This window comes from Macrobrachium rosenbergii, chromosome 16 (genome assembly GCF_040412425.1).
Source record: "Macrobrachium rosenbergii isolate ZJJX-2024 chromosome 16, ASM4041242v1, whole genome shotgun sequence".
In the NCBI taxonomy this organism is placed as follows: domain Eukaryota; kingdom Metazoa; phylum Arthropoda; class Malacostraca; order Decapoda; family Palaemonidae; genus Macrobrachium; species Macrobrachium rosenbergii.
Window position 1 is genome coordinate 37,420,684 of NC_089756.1, and position 17,779 is coordinate 37,438,462.

The 17,779-nt window shown below is 35.6% G+C and overlaps 1 long non-coding RNA gene across 1 annotated transcript in view; it reads left to right on the plus strand.

The window, feature by feature from the left end:
• The first annotated feature begins 2,715 nt into the window (after positions 1–2,715).
• The window catches only part of LOC136847027 (uncharacterized), a 47,463-nt gene continuing 32,399 nt past the window's right edge, over positions 2,716–17,779 (plus strand). Inside the window, exon 1 of the long non-coding RNA XR_010855587.1 lies at positions 2,716–3,078. This is a non-coding gene — a long non-coding RNA (uncharacterized lncRNA). The remainder of the gene's footprint in view (positions 3,079–17,779) is intronic.

Here is a 17,779-nt window from a genome sequence, read left to right on the forward strand (position 1 = left end):
TCTACTGCCTTGATCGTAAGTGCTGGCACTTACAGAGACAACTGTCATTATCATATTTACTTCGACTTGGCTTAAAGGTTATATATATATATATATATATATATATATATATATATATATATATATATATATATATATATATATATATATATATATATATATATATATATATATATATATATATGTATATAATATATTGTTATTCAAATATGTACATATATATATATATGTATATGTGTATGTATATATATATATATATATATATATATATATATATATATATATATATATATATATAACAAGTAACAGAAAACTGATTACTTGTCTAATTTCAAAGAGGGATTTCACTTTAGCGATAAGCGAGACAGATAAATCGATTGAGAATGCACATTCAAAAATGAAATATTTTCAATGATAACTCCATTTAAAAAAAGAAAAATACGTTAACAAATAAATAAAATTTGAAAAAGTCCTCTGAATAAAACATTAAACTTATGGACATCAATGGTTCTACTGGTGTTCCATTATTCCCACCCACCCAGCCCCCGGCCCCCGCCCCCCCCCCTCCCTCTCTCTCTCTCTCTCTCTCTCTCTCTCTCTCTCTCTCTCTCTCTCTCTCGTATATCTTTCTTGACAAACGTAGCTGTTTTATCTGTATGCTAACAGAATATCTTTCAAAGATGATTTGTAAAGGATTTCCTTCGAGAAATGAGTGAGATTCTCATAGATTACTTCTCCCCTTCTTAATGCCTCAATCTCAACATCTGTTTCAGAAGTGGAATGGCTAAAAAAAAAAAAAAGGTCATGAATAAATTCAAATTTGATTCTTTCATTTGCATCGGCTTGGAGAAAATTACTTTGAATGTCCACCGACATATATTTACATATATTTAAGTAAATAAATCCCTCATGTAACACCGGTGCTATTTTATTCCTCATATATACGAGTATATATTATAATTTACATATAGTATATATATTCTGTATATATATATATGTATATATATATATATATATATATATATATATATATATGTATATGTATATGTATATATACATACATGACATACATACATTCATATACAATATATATATATATATATATATATATATATATATATATATATATGTATATATACATACATGACATACATACATTCATGTACAATATATATATATATATATAATATATATATATATATATATATATATGTATATATATACTGTGTGTGTGTGTAATGAACCAATTTTCAAGCCTGTATTTAAACCTGGGCTTTCAGACCCGGCAGCAGAGGGGCATAAACAGAGGCCCTTTCGGTTATCGCCACCTGCTGCTATGATTAATCAAGCAGGGTATCCTTTAAGGCGAAGGTAATTCACCACGGGGGATGAGTGGTAGGACTCTTTCCCTACTGGACTGTAATGGTTTTCATGTCAGATCCTTTGAAGGATTAGGACTTCTGCCCCGGCCTCTCTTGATTGATTGGCAGGATTTAAAGTTATCTTCGAGTGTTTCTGTTGAGGTCCTATTGAGGTCCTTCCTGTGTCTAGGAACTATCGGAATCCTTTCGTTTAATTCTTTGCTATTTTTTTTACGTCTTTAGTACCATTATCTTAACGCTTCCCCTTCCTACAGCCACTTTCCTCTTAACCTTTTCCTTCTCACTCTCCTTCAAGTCATTTGCATTCACTATCATTAAGGATTTCCCTTCCTTCATCCTCTATCCTCCCCCTTTCTTCCTCCTCATTCTCACTCACGTCTTCGTCATTAACGCCTCCTCATCCTCCTTCATCCTGTTTCCTCTCCTCTCTTCTCCCTTCTCATTCTTCTTCAACCATCCTATTTTCTCTCCCTTCCTTCCTTCGTTTAATCCGGTCAGCCAAAACGCTTCACGTCTTTAGGATTCATCATCATTAATGACTGTGTCCATCTCTGGGGGACCCCTATGTAGCAAACATCCACTCGCTGACCTCTCATTATGAGGAACATCATCATACACAGTCCCGTTCGAACGGCTTAACGTCATACTTTAATGCAGGCAATCCCCTAAATGCAATTGTTTTGCTAACAAACTTCTTATAATTTTTTATTGGATTTTGTCACTTTCCCATACGTATTTTCATGTAGCCACATTCAACAACTGTTGCGTCTTAAAACAACAGAGAAAGAGAGATAATGGCGCGTAAATAAAAATTAAACAGTAGTGTAAATAATTCCACCTCTAATAATATGATAACCATCATCGTCATTATCACACGAAACGCGCAGAGAAATATAATCATTACGTACGTTCCTAAACATATCTCTAGATCTTGAACATATGTACCACGTAATCCGTACATTAAATTATATATTTACGCGGAAATCAAAGAGGTTATTCACACAACATAATCGTTATTCGGTCGTCTTTTATCAGGCTTTCGTTCGTACAGCTTGGTTACATTTCGACGAATTTAACGAAGAAAACATAAACGAGCGAAAACGAACGATCCCACCTACCTCCGCCAGGTAGTGTGGTTATCCTTTAAGTCGTCGAACTTCTTATTGAAAATTCCATCTTCGAATACTAGGGGATCTGTGGGACGAACTGCTTTGATCTTTCTGGGCACAAACTATAGAGAAAAGACTTAATGTAAATATACCCACAATGCAACAGCCGTCATTCACGCCGTGACGTCATAAGTAAACAATCGTCGTCAGTGTGTGATTAGTGAGTGTGCGGTATGAATAACTTATTTTGCGAATTAAGACAATATACTAAGCGGTGTTTGGTTTGAAATAGCCATGGCTGAAATATGAAATGAGACAAATTTAAGTTCTTATGGTCTCCCGTGTCCAAAAAAGTCGTTAAAATAGCGCAAATACCCTGTTAAAAGAGAGAATTTCACGGCTGCTGTCGGTCTCATGAAACGAGATAAATTTGAACAAATATTTTTTTCTTGTTACCTCAAGACCTAGATATACACTGAATATAAAATGATTATTATTATCATTTAGATAAACATATCAACAGCTTAAAGCAAACAGGACGATTGCTAAATCCCAGCTCCTCTTATACGTCTCATGTAATCATTCAGGTGAGTAGCCTACGTTAAAACATGCGTGGTTAAATTGCGGTCATGCACACATCGCGAATTCGTGATTTATTATGAATGAAATAGTACTTAATAGTGTTTCAAGAAAGGTTTCTCTTATGTCATTATCTTTGCAAATTATATATAACCGAGATATCGTATTTATGAATGAGTATCATCAGGCTGAATATACGCTTATGGGGGCTATGATTTGCAGAGGTGTAGGTTAGGTTAGGTTAGGTTTGAGGGCAAGCTTGCGCCCTAGGTTTGGTTAATTTGCAGTAGGTTACGATGTATTACTGTTGAAAAATGGTTTTTTCCGATGCATTTATATGTTTTTTAACAATTTATCATTGGTTTATTGCAGAAACAAAAGGATTGTTAAGAAACACCAATATGCTAAGGGGATAAAGCACTACTCTGGTGAAAACATTATTTTACCCATATATTTGACTCATTCTGTATTTACCAATACAATATGGGTAGATTCAGTTGTATCATTTCCTGATATTTTAGCAGCTCAGGAAAAAAATTACTCACTAACCAGGTATATATTGTTTTAGCAAAGGCAGAATAAATTCTAGATTTAAATGCATTTTCTACAGGACTTATGTCTATTAATTATGCAGAGCAGGATTGCAAAAGTTTGTGTATCGTATTATAGTTTAGGAACAAGCCATTATATTAATTTCATTATTGGTGTTTTCTGTTTCACTGGAGTTAAAATTTTATGAGACTGTAAAAAGGCAAATCAAACTGTGGGTAGGCTGCATAAGATTTGTACATCTAAAAGAAAGCAAATGCACACAAAAGTAACATTAGTCATGAGTCTTATATAGTACAAGTCAGTATTGCTGTACAGACAAGAATCATGGTATGATAATGAAATTGTATTTATATATGTGAGAGATTTTGTCTATTTGAAAATGTGGTAAATGATATTAGGAGTAAGATATTTGAGAAATGATACAATAAGGGAAATTGTTAGTTCCATATGTAGATGAGATAATGATGATAGGGAGGCTGAGGTGGTTTGGAAATGCACTTTGCACATACCCCCGGGGAATAGTGCATGACAGGGCCAGGCTGGGGTCCTTTGGGCACCAAAAGAGTCAGGATACCCAGATCTTCTAGGATGAGAACTAGCAGAAAGGAGGCTGAAAAATGAGAGATTTATGGAGACAATGCGCAGGTAAGACGGAGTTGCAAAATTCCGCAGAGGCCCTTTGATCATGCAGTGTTGGAGGCAGTGGTGATTGTGTTAGTGTATACATACAGTAAATATAAAAAATGTTGTTATGTGGACATTGACAATGAAACTTAGAAGATTTTGAGATTTGAGAATAAAGCTTAAAGAGAGTACCATACTGAGGGTCAGATGTGGTAAATGTGAGCAAAAGTGAGGTTATGGTGTCCAGCAAGCAGCGAGGAGATAGGTTAGTTATCATAGAGGATGCCTAGGTTTAAAACAGTTAGGGAATTGCAAGTACTTACAATCTGTATTAAGCCAGGAAAGGGGTGTGAAACTGAGGTTGAAAGTAGGATAAAAGCAGTTTGGGGGAAATGGAGGGAGGTGGTTGAGGTAGTTTGTGACAAGAGAATGCTAAATAAACTAAAAATAAAGATTTATTGTAAATTAATCAGACCAGTGATAATGTATGGTTCAGAAACATGGCCATTAAGAAGGAGAGAACAGAAAAGAGGAAGCTTAGATGAATTTTGGGATCTTGCTGCCTGTATGGTTGCAAAATGAATTAATTAGAAGTGCAGGGGTAGTCAAGATAACTGGTATTAAAAGAGTCGAGACTGAGATGGTTTGGGCTTGTGATAAGGATAAGTGAGGAAGGAGGAGTAAAGAGGGCTTCGGTGAAATCTATTAGAGGCAGAAGGTCAAGAGGAAGGCAGAGGATTAGAGGGCATGATCAAACTATGGAATGGAATGGAATATAGAATTCTGGCCCAAGGCCAAGCACTGGGACCTATGAGGTCATTCATCGCTGAAACGGAAATTGATAGTGAAAGGTTTCAAAGGTGTAACGGGAGGAAAACCTCACAGTTGCACTATGAATCAATAGGTAGGAGAGGGCGAAAAGTAAGATGGAAGTAAGAGAACATGAACAGAGGTACAGCGAAAGGGGTTGCAACTATGGGCCGAAGGGATGCTGCAAAGAACCTTAAGCAATACCTACAGTGAACTGCATGTGGTGCACTGACAGCAATACCCATCCCTACGGGGATAAAACCATGGAGGATTTCGAGATGAAGTATTTAGCAGAGGAAGATGCTTTCGATGGAACTAGGGTTCAGACGACTGGGGAGGGTTAGATATGATACCATCAGGAAAATTACAGAAATTCCATATGTAGATGATACAGTATAATGATGAAAGGGGAATGGAGTTAGGATAAACATATCCTTCATACAGTCCTTGAGAGTTTAGTACGTGACAGTGTCAACTTGGCTCCTGTGGGCACCAGAAGAGGGGAATACTGCAGGGGAAGGATGAAGCCTTGCCACCATCTACCTCAGGGCTCAGTGCCCTAGGGTAGGGTAGGTTAGGTTAGGATGCATCCGTGTTGAAATGTATCTTTGATCCACCATTAAGCAGAACACAACCAGCAGATATAGGCCTAATGTGTGCAAATTTCTGCACTTTAGAAGCTGCAGACGAGTAGAGATTTGGGAAAGACAAAGCACAGGAAAGACACTAGTGCCACCCCTTAAAGCCTCTCTGTACGTACCTCCCCTTCACCTGCCCTGACCCTAAAGCTAGCCTATCATTTTCCACTTCGGCTCGCCATTATTGTTAAACCATGGGTCTGTTTGTAATTCAAATAATATCAAATTCACACCAAGTTCGTCAAAATCACATAAAAACCCGTAGGAAGAATTCCATTGTATAATTAAAATCGACATTTCAGAGTCACATAAAAACCCGTAGGAAGAATTCCATTGTCTAATTAAAATCGGCATTTTTTCCGGACTGTCAAGATCACATGGAAAAGTAAAAAGAAAAGAAAATGACACTAAAAACACGTACCTGTTTTAGGCTAAGTACATAGTAGATGGTCCTCACAGCTTGCACACGTCTAACCTGGTTAGAATTGGTCACTTTTATTTTGCTTAAACTAAATTTAGAAGTATACAAATTCCGAGGACGAAATAGGCCTATGAAGGTTCCAAAAATTCACCTAGGCCTAGCACTAAGCATTAACTTAAACACACCGGCAAACAAAAGAAAGTATTCCACCGCCAAGGGCGTTGATGTCACTTCATTTAAACAGCTAATAATAACGAATTGTACTAGAACTACTTTCTAGAGCGCAGCCCTCTCAGAGGGGTTACACGTCTCCCGGCAACCTATCAGTCGGCTCTTGGAAGATAAGGCAGTTTTTTATTACTGACTTTTAAAAGGTAGTTATTGGGTTTTAAGGCGTGGTCTGACTTCAGTAGTGTTATTTAAATGCATTATATTACTATGGTAATGGTAATACTTTTCAACCGCTGTAACTACGTTATTGCTACCTTGATCTCAGCATTTGGTTTAATGCATTTCGATATACTAAGTCTCGGACAACGAATCGCGCTAAAGAATTTCGAAATGATGAGAGAGAGAGAGAGAGGGAGAGAGAGAGAGAGAGAGAGAGAGAGAGAGAGAGAGAGAGAGAGAGAGAGAAGGCTCAGGATCATCCTTACCTCGTCCCGCAACTTCGTGGGTTTCTCGTCTCCCTACAAATGATTTACAGAATTTTTACATTTTATTCGCTGCTTTTGTTGCTCTCGGTTAATAGGCACCGTTTTACTTATAGGTTGCAAAGTTAAATATGATTTTGAAGTTTTGAGGGTGATTTTACTTACAAAAGTGTATTTCCCTTGCTTTACAAAATACAATCTACATCATCACCATCACCCAAATTTCATCCCAGTCACATACAGAGCTTATAAACCTCAGGAATAATCCTGATAGACCTATGCCTAGCACAATTTCGGGTAGCACCCGTTATTTGCTTAGGCCTACTTAGTTTGAATTTCATACACCCTTTTTAATATGCACACATTGTAATTCATTCTTCTTGTATGATAAAGGAGAATCACTGATAGTCACCAAAAATAAAGTGGTAGGTAACTGTAAAAAGAGGCATTAAATTATCGTACGAGTGTGGCGGTTGAGATTCGGTTTGTCCAAGTGTATTGACAACCCGTGACGTCAGAGAATGCATTATGTCACAGCAGATTGATGCCTTTTCGCTGAAGTAGCCATATTTTATTCATAATTCTTGCACCAGGGTAATTAGCGCGATAAGTCGCAGGTACTGGGTTCGACCCTGGCTGAGAACATGGCGATCAAAGTTCGTTTGATGAGAAAAAGAAGCAGAGAGACCTTGTGAATCCCAATATCCAAAGAATACCTTTGGATATTGGTGAACCCAAGGTATGGATCATGTAGGCTACTTGAAGGTCAGTCGACTGACAGCGATCGGCATCCCATCTTCAAATGATTTGAATGACCCAGTTAATACAGATAATCAGAGTTAATATATCATAATAGATTATGAACATTGAGGAATAAAAACACGGTAAAGAATACTATCTGCCCATTGCAGCAAGCTCAGAATTATAGACCGAATAGACCGATGTTGTTGTCAACAGGCTGGGGGTGGGGTAACACAACCGTTTACCGTCACAATAACCTGGTAACGGTTTACTTTAAACATGTTTTGATCGACTTGGTCATATTTGAGCAGATTGAAGGCTGCAGATCAGAGACCCGCCCTTGGCAAACTTCTAGAAAAGCTAAGAAAAATAAGCGAGTTGCATTTTGAACAATGTAACGGGTTTTGTACAGTGCCAAGAGGAACTCCCATCTCTACAGAGGAATTATTTGACCCTTCCCACTTCTGTTGTAGGGGATACTTTGATAATGAATATTTTTTTCCGTGGGTATTCCTAGGTGTTTGTGGTGCTTATGATTTTTATAACAGTTATATTTAGTACCACTTTGGTCTAGTCTACAACGAAAGGTATTTGCGGTGCTTATAATTCCAATAGCAGACCTGTTAATCCTATATATATATATATATATATATATATATATATATATATATATATATATATATATATATATATATCACACATTACCACAGGTGAAAAATAAGAAACGGGGTGTAGGTCCTGACCGGTTTCGACTTTATTTCCAAGCCATTGACGAAGGACTGATACAGAGTGTGAGAAGTCACAAATATATATACTACAAGAACAGTACTGACGAACATACACAACCGTTAGAGGCTCCATATCCCCACTCAGGCCGGTGTCGAGGTAGGGTGGCCTTTAAAACTCATTTGGCTAAAAATCACAATAGACTCTCAGGGGACATTGCTGATAAACAGACCATACCCCACCTCAGATCCACACCTGACAGGTGTCATGGAGGCGGAGTTTGGAAACTCATAAACATTACTACCCTCGTACTGTGTTTACAAATATGATAATCCTATTTTCATATATCTCTACTGCCTACCTTAAAGTTTAAACAATTTACAAATTTCTTTTGGTATTAAAGGATCAAGTTTATACATCCCTTTGACTGATATTCATATTATGGTTGTAACTTTCTTTTATGAAGCTAGATTCAATGATGTTCCTTTCAGTGCATTATTAGAATATACAATCCTTTTGCCCCTTCCCAGTTGATAGCATGATTGTTCTCACTAACATGTACAAATATACCACTGTTCCCTTGTGCATATCTCACACATTTCTTATGTTGTTCAATTCTTTTTTCCAGTGCTTTCCCGGTTTGGCCAATATAAAAGTTGTCACAAGACTTACACGGAATTTTATATACACACCCTTTAATATTGTCTGGGAGTTCTTGATAAGTACATTTTTCATTGTTGTATTGTTCTTAAATGCGACATTAACACCAAAATTCTTAAGAAGATGAGGGATATCTTTCATACTATTATTATAAGGCAGAACAAGCAAATTTTTTGTGTTGTAAGGTTCTTTCTGGTTCTTTCTGGTTTTGATACATAGTCTTTTTGCCGCTTCAAATGCACTGTTTAATACACTATCAGGATATTTCAATTTTTTGCCTGCATTCCTAATCTTATCTATTTCATCATCAATATATTCAGGCTACATACCCGTAATGCTCTTAAAAACATAGATGAAAACACTGACTTTTTAACCTTATTGCTTTGTCCAGAATAGAAATGCACATAGGAAGAAATATTAGTGGGTCACAAAAAATTTGCTTGTTCTGCCTTATAATAATAGTATGAAAGATATCCCTCATCTTCTTAAGAATTTTGGTGTTAATGTCGCATTTAAGAACAATACAACAATGAAAAATGTACTTATCAAGAACTCCCCAGACAATATTAAAGGTGTGTATATAAAATTCCGTGTAAGTCTTGTGACAACTTTTATATTGGCCAAACCGGGAAAGCACTGGAAAAAAAGAATTGAACAACATAAGAAATGTGTGAGATATGCACAAGGGAACAGTGGTATATTTGTACATGTTAGTGAGAACAATCATGCTATCAACTGGGAAGGGGCAAAAAGGATTGTATATTCTAATAATGCACTGGAAAGGAACATCATTGAATCTAGCTTCATAAAAGAAAGTTACAACCATAATATGAATATCAGTCAAGGGATGTATAAACTTGATCCTTTAATATCAAAAGAAATTTGTAAATTGTTTAAACTTTAAGGTAGGCAGTAGAGATATATGAAAATAGGATTATCATATTTGTAAACACAGTACGAGGGTAGTAATGTTTATGAGTTTCCAAACCTGCCTCCATGACACCTGTCAGGTGTGGATCTGAGGTGGGGTATGGTCTGTTTATCAGCAATGTCCCCTGAGAGTCTATTGTGATTTTTAGCCAAATGAGTTTTAAAGGCCACCCTACCTCGACACCGGCCTGAGTGGGGATATGGAGCCTCTAACGGTTGTGTATGTTCGTCAGTATTGTTCTTGTAGTATATATATTTGTGACTTCTCACACTCTGTATCAGTCCTTCGTCAATGGCTTTGAAATAAAGTCGAAACCGGTCAGGACCTACACCCTGTTTCTTATTTTTCACCTGTGGTAATGTGTGATAAATGAATCACGTACAAAAGTGATAATAATCATATATATATATATATATATATATATATATATATATATATATATATATATATATATATATATATATATATATATATATATATCATTTACTAGACTATATGAAATTACAGAAGGCTAATTTCATTTCACATTAACCGGATACGGCTGTAATTACCGTGAATAAACTTAAACATTACTATTTAAAATCAAAATACAGGAACCTAACTTCAGTCGACATAAACGTTATCCGGGTATATTTCATGAATTGAAAGAAAAATCCCAACTATAAAAATGTTTAAGGAGATGAAAAAAAAAAAAAACAATTTCTCTCGCCTCGTTCACCCCAGTGTTATACAAACTGCTCACTCGGCCTACAACCGTTGGTTCTCATTGTCACGGGGGTCATTTAGATGGAAGTTAACTAATGAATTTGAATACGACATACAAATGACCTCGCTGGGGCAGAGATCTCTGTGTGTGGGGTTATCTCGTATTACACTCAGAGAACAACAGGTTGTGTTATGTCCCTCGTTGGTCTAACCGTTGGGTCTAACAGGACGTTAAAAAGTAAATGATATTTTCTTTGCTTCTCTGTCTGCTCGTTTGAGCGGATGGTTTGGTGTTGATAAGGTTTTGGCGAGTAAATGTTTTTTTCTTTTATTTATATAGTTTTTTGATTAGTCTAATTTGTAATGAGTTTGGGGGCTTAATGCGGGAGTGTGCAAGTACTTTGCCGTGCGTTAGTATACATACACATGCGCATGGGCAAACATATATACGTACACATATGTGCATGAATGTATGTATGTATATGTGTGCGTATAACACCCCGCTTGCGTGTGGAGGAGAAAACACAGGAAGGACAGTACACGAAGCTACATTTGATTTGATTGTCTGTAGAAAAAAACAAAAGACAAGTGCTGATCGCAGAAATTGGCTGATATTTCACATTAGATCAGAGTAAACATTGACAAATGCGGATGTTTGGAAATACACCGGAGGATTTTTAAATAACACGAGGGTGTCCCGATAACTTCTGTTTTTGTGGTCTATTAGCCTAGTGATGAAACAGGAAGAGGAAAAGCGGATGTACACGACATTTTGTCGTGAAATAAAACACAAGAGAATGATGTCTCTTGCGCAGCAGTATGTTTTCGTTGAGGTTTGTTATGAAAACACAACGCCACTGCGAAGGGACGTTTGGAAATATTGCTGACGGACAGGCGGTTGATGGACTATATATATATATATATATATATATATATATATATATATATATATATATATATATATATATATATATATTATATATATATATTATATATGTATGTATATATATATATATATACATACATATATATATATATAATATATATATATATATATATATATATATATATATATATATATATATATATAGGCTATTTATACATATATATACACGTATATATATATATATTTATGTATATATGAGGCTATATACATAACATACACAAACACACACACATATGTATGATATATATATATATATATATATATATATATATATATATATATATATATATATATAGAGAGAGAGAGAGAGAGAGAGAGAGAGAGAGAGAGAGAGAGAGAGAGAGAGAGAGAGAGAGAGATTTCACAACACGCCATTTCCCTTTTTGGAGTGGTTACTCTCAGAATAGTACAGCTTCCTTGTTTTCCAACAAGCTTTCAGGGATGACAGCTTCCTTGTTTTCCAGCAAGCTTTCAGGGATGAGGATGTTAGGACCACACCTTTTTTCGTGACCTTGGGAGACGCTGGTATCCATCCTTAGCTGGGAACGAACCACGGGTATTGCAAAAGTGAGCCAAGACCTGTACCAAATAGAAGGTTCCTGAGGTCCAGTGGTTGCAATTTCACCTCTCCAGCTAGAGATCGGGATCGATCCCAACCGGGGGGAGCTGATGATGCGGTTTAACCATGTTCCTCTTGGAAGTTTCATCACTTCCCAGATGGTCTGGAAGGTGAATTAGGTGCTTATATACTTTCCGGCTGGTAGTCGACTGCTGTGGGCTGTAGCTAGGGCGAATAGGGTATGAGGATAGCATCCATATCCAGAAAATTGCTTTCTTTGTGATGCAGTGCGTTTGTTCGGATCTTACACTTGTTATTATATATAGGTATATATTATATATATATATATATATATATATATATATATATATATATATATATATATATATATATATATATATACTATATATATATAAATATATACTGTATATATTATATATATATATATATATATATATATATATATATATATATATATATATATATATATATATATATATATATATATATATATATATATATATATATATATATATATATATGTGTGTGTGTGTGTGTGTGTGTGTGTCCAGAGTAATGTTCTTCTTCCTTTACTGTATACATGGCCAAAAATAAACCAAAATTATAATTTTTAAATCAATATACTACAGGTATAGAAGATTTATGCCCAGTATACAAAAAAAAAAACAATAATTAACTTGCACTTCATACCAACGCTCTCCCAAGCATGCGTGCCGTGCTGAGGAAGGTAACTCAAAGCATATTTGCTTCCGGGAGGGAATTTTCTCTCTTCCCGAGTGGCTGTAATGTTATTCAAGCTGCTCTCCCTCGCCAGCAGCGAGAGCAAGAAGTCCACAACAAGGCCTCTTCGTTGGCTACCCCGCAGTAATCAGGCTGCTCTCACTGTTTATCGGCCATTAAGTGGTTATTTCTAGAGTCCGTGTAACAGGGTCATTAATCCCCCTCGTAAAACTCGGATCGCTTTTCCTTGGAACCCCCACCCCCCTACCTCTCTTCCCCCGTTCCTTCCCAACCCCCCTCCTCCCCTCTTCAACCCCTTGCCTTATCTAGACCACCTTCCTTCCTTCCTTCCTTCCTTCCTTCCTCCTTTTCTCCTCCCCCTTCCTATTTTTTTAATCCTTCCTTAACCTAACTCCTTCCCTGCTTCCATCTCTCCTATACCTTCTGGTGCTTTCGAATTTTCAGTTACAAGCATGATTCTTGAACTGGTCTGGGCTTGCTTGATTCGTGGGGAGGAAATGTTAAAATCTACCAGTTTTGTTGTTTTAAGATTTTCCTAGAATGTTCTTCAAGTTATATGTAGTTATTTCACAGATTCATTATTATGTGTACGAGGGTTATATTGGAGAGAATTGGTATGTATGTATGTATTTTATTGTTATTTATATATATACAGGCTTTAAAAAGAGGCAGTAGAAATGATATGCCCGTAAGCTGGTGAAGATAATATGGCTGCAATATTATTATTATTATTATTATTATTATTATTATTATTATAGTTCAGAAAATCCTCGAGTTCGAATCGTGGTCATGGTAGGTGCACTTTTCATATACTTTCTTTAGGTGTAATTTCCAACAATGTGGTGAATTCAGTATTAATGGATATATATATATATATATATATATATATATATATATATATATATATATATATATATATATTTATTTATATATATATGTGTTTATTTATATATACTCGTACATTTATATGTTTGTGTGCGTAGTTAGTGTAGGCTACATTATGTTGGTAGATAGATAAATTAATGGATAGATAGAGAAACACATACGCACTATTGAGTAATGTAATTTGTTTATGTTTAAACGTAATCAAAAATTTTTTACAGCTCTCGTACGGCGTTCTCGCTTTATTTTGTAATTCTTTGTAATTCCCTTCCCTTCTACGGCCAGACTTTGTACCTGACCCCTTCCTGTGTCTTCTCCCTCAGTGACCTGGGTAGAGAAAGGCATCAGTAATTTGTCATTTACACTTTTATTTACACTGACAAAAATTGAGAATGAAAAAAGTTGATCATAATAATAATAATATGTAAACACTTTCAGCAGGCAAACTCATCTCCATTGCATTTACAACAGCATTAGTCCAAATAAAGAAAGTCAGTGTTTCTTGTTTGTTTAAGATACTTTACACTCAAATTGCTTTGTCCAAATAAGAGGGCCATTGTTTGTTGTTTGTTTACGATCTCTCACACTCAGTCTGCTTATCTCTGATATTTTTTTTTCGCTTGAGAAGCACGTTTTGTTTTATATTTTTTTTCTTAAGCTCGTTTTGTTTTAGATTGTTTTTCCTCAAGCTCGTTTTGTTTTGTATTTTTTTCTCTTGAGAAGCTCGTTTTGTTTTGTATTTTTTTTACTCTTGAGAAGCACGTTTTGTTTTGTATTATTTTTACTCGAGAAACTCGTTTTGTTTTATATTTTTGTTCTATGAGAAGCTCGTTTTGTTTTATATTTTTTTTTTTCTTGAGAGGCTCGTTTTGTTTTAGGCTATATTTTTGTTCTCTTGAGAAGCTCGTTTTGTTTTATATTTTTTTTTTTTCTTGAGAGGCTCATTTTGTTTTAGGCTATATTTTTTTTCTCTTGAGAAGCTTGTTCTGTTTTATATATATATATTTTCTCTTGAGAAGCTTGTTTTGTTTTATATTTTTTCCTCTTGGGAAGCTCGTTTTGTTTTATATTTTTTTTCTCATGAGAAGCTCGTTTTGTTTTAATTTTTTTCTCTTCAGAAGCTCATTTTATTTTATATTTTTTCCTCTTGAGAAGCTCGTTTTGTTTTATTTTTTTCTCATGAGAAGCTCGTTTTGTTTTATATATTTTTTTTCTCTTGAGAAGCTCGTTTTGTTTAATATTTTTTCCCGTAAGCTCGTTTTGTTTTATATATTTTTTTTTCTCATGGGAGCTCGTTTTGTTTTATATTTTTCCTCTTGAGAAGCTCGTTTTGTTTAATATTTTTCTTCTCTTAAGAAGCTCGTTTTTTATATTTTTCCCTGAAGCTCGTTTCGTTTTATATTTTTTTTTCTCGGGAGAAGCTCGTTTTGTTTTCTGCGTCAGCATCAATAAAAAATTTTTTGCATTGGCAGATCCTCCTGTGATCCGGTCGGGTTTCGTATAAGGAGTGGCAGACGTGTTCGATCCTTGTAGGGGACCAAGAGTTTAGTTTGGTTCGGCGTTCGAAACATGATTTCAAGTTTATGGTCTCGTAGTTTTTTTGTTTTGTTTTGGTAGAGAATATGAGCACTTAACTTGATAGTGAGGCTATATTTTTCTTTTGATTTTTTGGATAAATGTGTGTGTATATATATATATATATATATATATATATATATATATATATATATATATATATATATATATATATATATATATATATATATATATATATATATATATATATATTTATGCTTTTAGCAAAAGTTTTTCTTGTATGCAAATTTATATATATATATATATATATATATATATATATATATATATATATATATATATATATATATGTGTGTGTGTGTGTGTGTGTACATAATATATAGCTGTATAATAATAATAATAATAATAATAATAATAATAATAATAATAATAATAATAATAATAATAATAATAAAAATAATAATGAGTCAGTTCATTAGATTTATTTTGGAAAAGGTAAATGACAATCACTGGAAATATCTGGATTTCATAATTTAATAAATGACAGAGTCTAATACAATACACCTCGATACATGCACTTTAGCTTAACAGTGATTTCATATTATAATTAATTGCCTAAAAATAGCAGTATTCTTGACGATTATTAACATACGTTCTGTTTAAACACTTATTTAATTCATCTTCTATATGAAGTTACGATACGTCTGGGAAGCCAAGTCAGTGTTTTTTTTTTATGGTACCTGACAGATACGATCAGAAATAGTGTAGGTGGACCACTGTAAACATTCAGATATTATTTTGTTTGGTTAATCTTGCCGTACATCGTGCATTTAATTAAATTATTTGATTTTTTAAGTTTTCCCTACCAAGCTTGTGGTCACCATGGACAGTGAGAACAGACAATGAATGAATGAAAATTTTGAGTGAATAATTTGAGAGAGAGAGAGAGAGAGAGAGAGAGAGAGAGAGAGAAGGAGAAGTCACAATAAAGCACCCACCTCGATCTCTTGGAAACTCAGCGTAAAGCAAGGTCCGGAGAAAAGGTCTTCTCTGGACCTTGACGTAAAGACTGGCCTCGAGGTCAACTTACGGCGAATTTCCGCCACCCCTTCCGACTGGAAGCTGAACGCGGCCGCCTTTAAGCATTCTTTCGCCCTACTTATTGCCAATGGGTTTATAGATGAATGATGCGGGCGGGATGCGAGATGCGAGTGATAAATAATAAGAGATGCTGCTTTTGCTGGGCTTTGGTGGGCGGAAGGGGAGGAGGAGGAGGAGGAGGAGGAGGAGGAGGAGGAGGAGGAGGAGGAGGAGGAGGACGTGTTGAGTAATGGATGTTGTATGCAGATGAGGAGCGGCAGCGCCTCCGACACTGAATGATCGTTCGTCCGTCCGCCGCCTTCCTTTCCCCGTTCCTTTTCTCGTTCCTTTCCTCGTTCCTTTTCTTGTTCCTTTCCTCGTTCCTTTTCTCGTTCCTTTTCTCGTTCCTTTTCTTGTTCCTTTCCCTGTTCCTTTCCCTGTTCCTTTGCTCACTCCTTTCCCCGTTCCTTTTCTCGTTCCTTTTTTCGTTCCTTTTCTCGTTCCTTTTCTTGTTCCTTTCCTCGTTCCTTTTCTCATTCCTTTTCTCACTCCTTTCCCGTTCCTTTTCTCATTCCTTTTTTCTTTTCTTGTTCCTTTTCTTGTTCCTTTCCCTGTTCCTTTGCTCACTCCTTTCCCCGTTCCTTTTCTCGTTCCTTTTCTCGTTCCTTTTCTTGTTCCTTTCCCTGTTCCTTTGCTCACTCCTTTCCCCGTTCCTTTTCTCGTTCCTTGCCCCGTTCCTTTCCTTGTTCCTTTCCCTGTTCCTTTTCTCGTTCCTTTTCTTGTTCCTTTCCTCGTTCCTTTTCTCATTCCTTTTCTAATGATAACTCTGTTTTCTTGCGTTTTTCATTTTTTCTATTTATTCATTTGTTTTTTTTTTTCTTGTTCCTGTATTTTCCTCCCGTTCTCTTTTCATGTTCCTTCCCCTTTCCCTTTCTCGGTCCTTTCCTTGTTCCATATGAATTGGGTTCATCTTCTGAATAATAATAATAATAATAATAATAATAATAATTCCCCTTCTTAATTTCTTTCCCCGTCCCTTTTCTCATTCCATATGAATTGGTTCATCTTCCCCGTTCCTTTAATAATAATCTCTCCTTTTCTTGTTCCTCTTCTCGTCCTCGGCGTCTCCATATTAGGGTTCATCTTCTGAACCCCCTCCCTCCCCCTCCCTCCACCCCACCACCTCTTTCAAGTCATTGGCCCTTTGGGAGTTTCTCCATATGAATTGGGTTCATCTTCAGCGGAGATAATATTCGCGTTCTTCTCCCATCGTTCAATGCAGTTTTCTTCTGAAAATAATAAGAGCGCTAATAAAAGCACCAGCCTAGCGTTAAGAATTTCAAGTCAGTGGCCCCTTTGGTGGAAGTTCCATATGAAAAGGTCATAATGCTAATGATAACTCTGTTCTTCTTGCATTTTGATACATTTTTAGCTATTTATTAATTTATTGATTTATTTTTCCGTTTTAATAAGTGAGATCTCT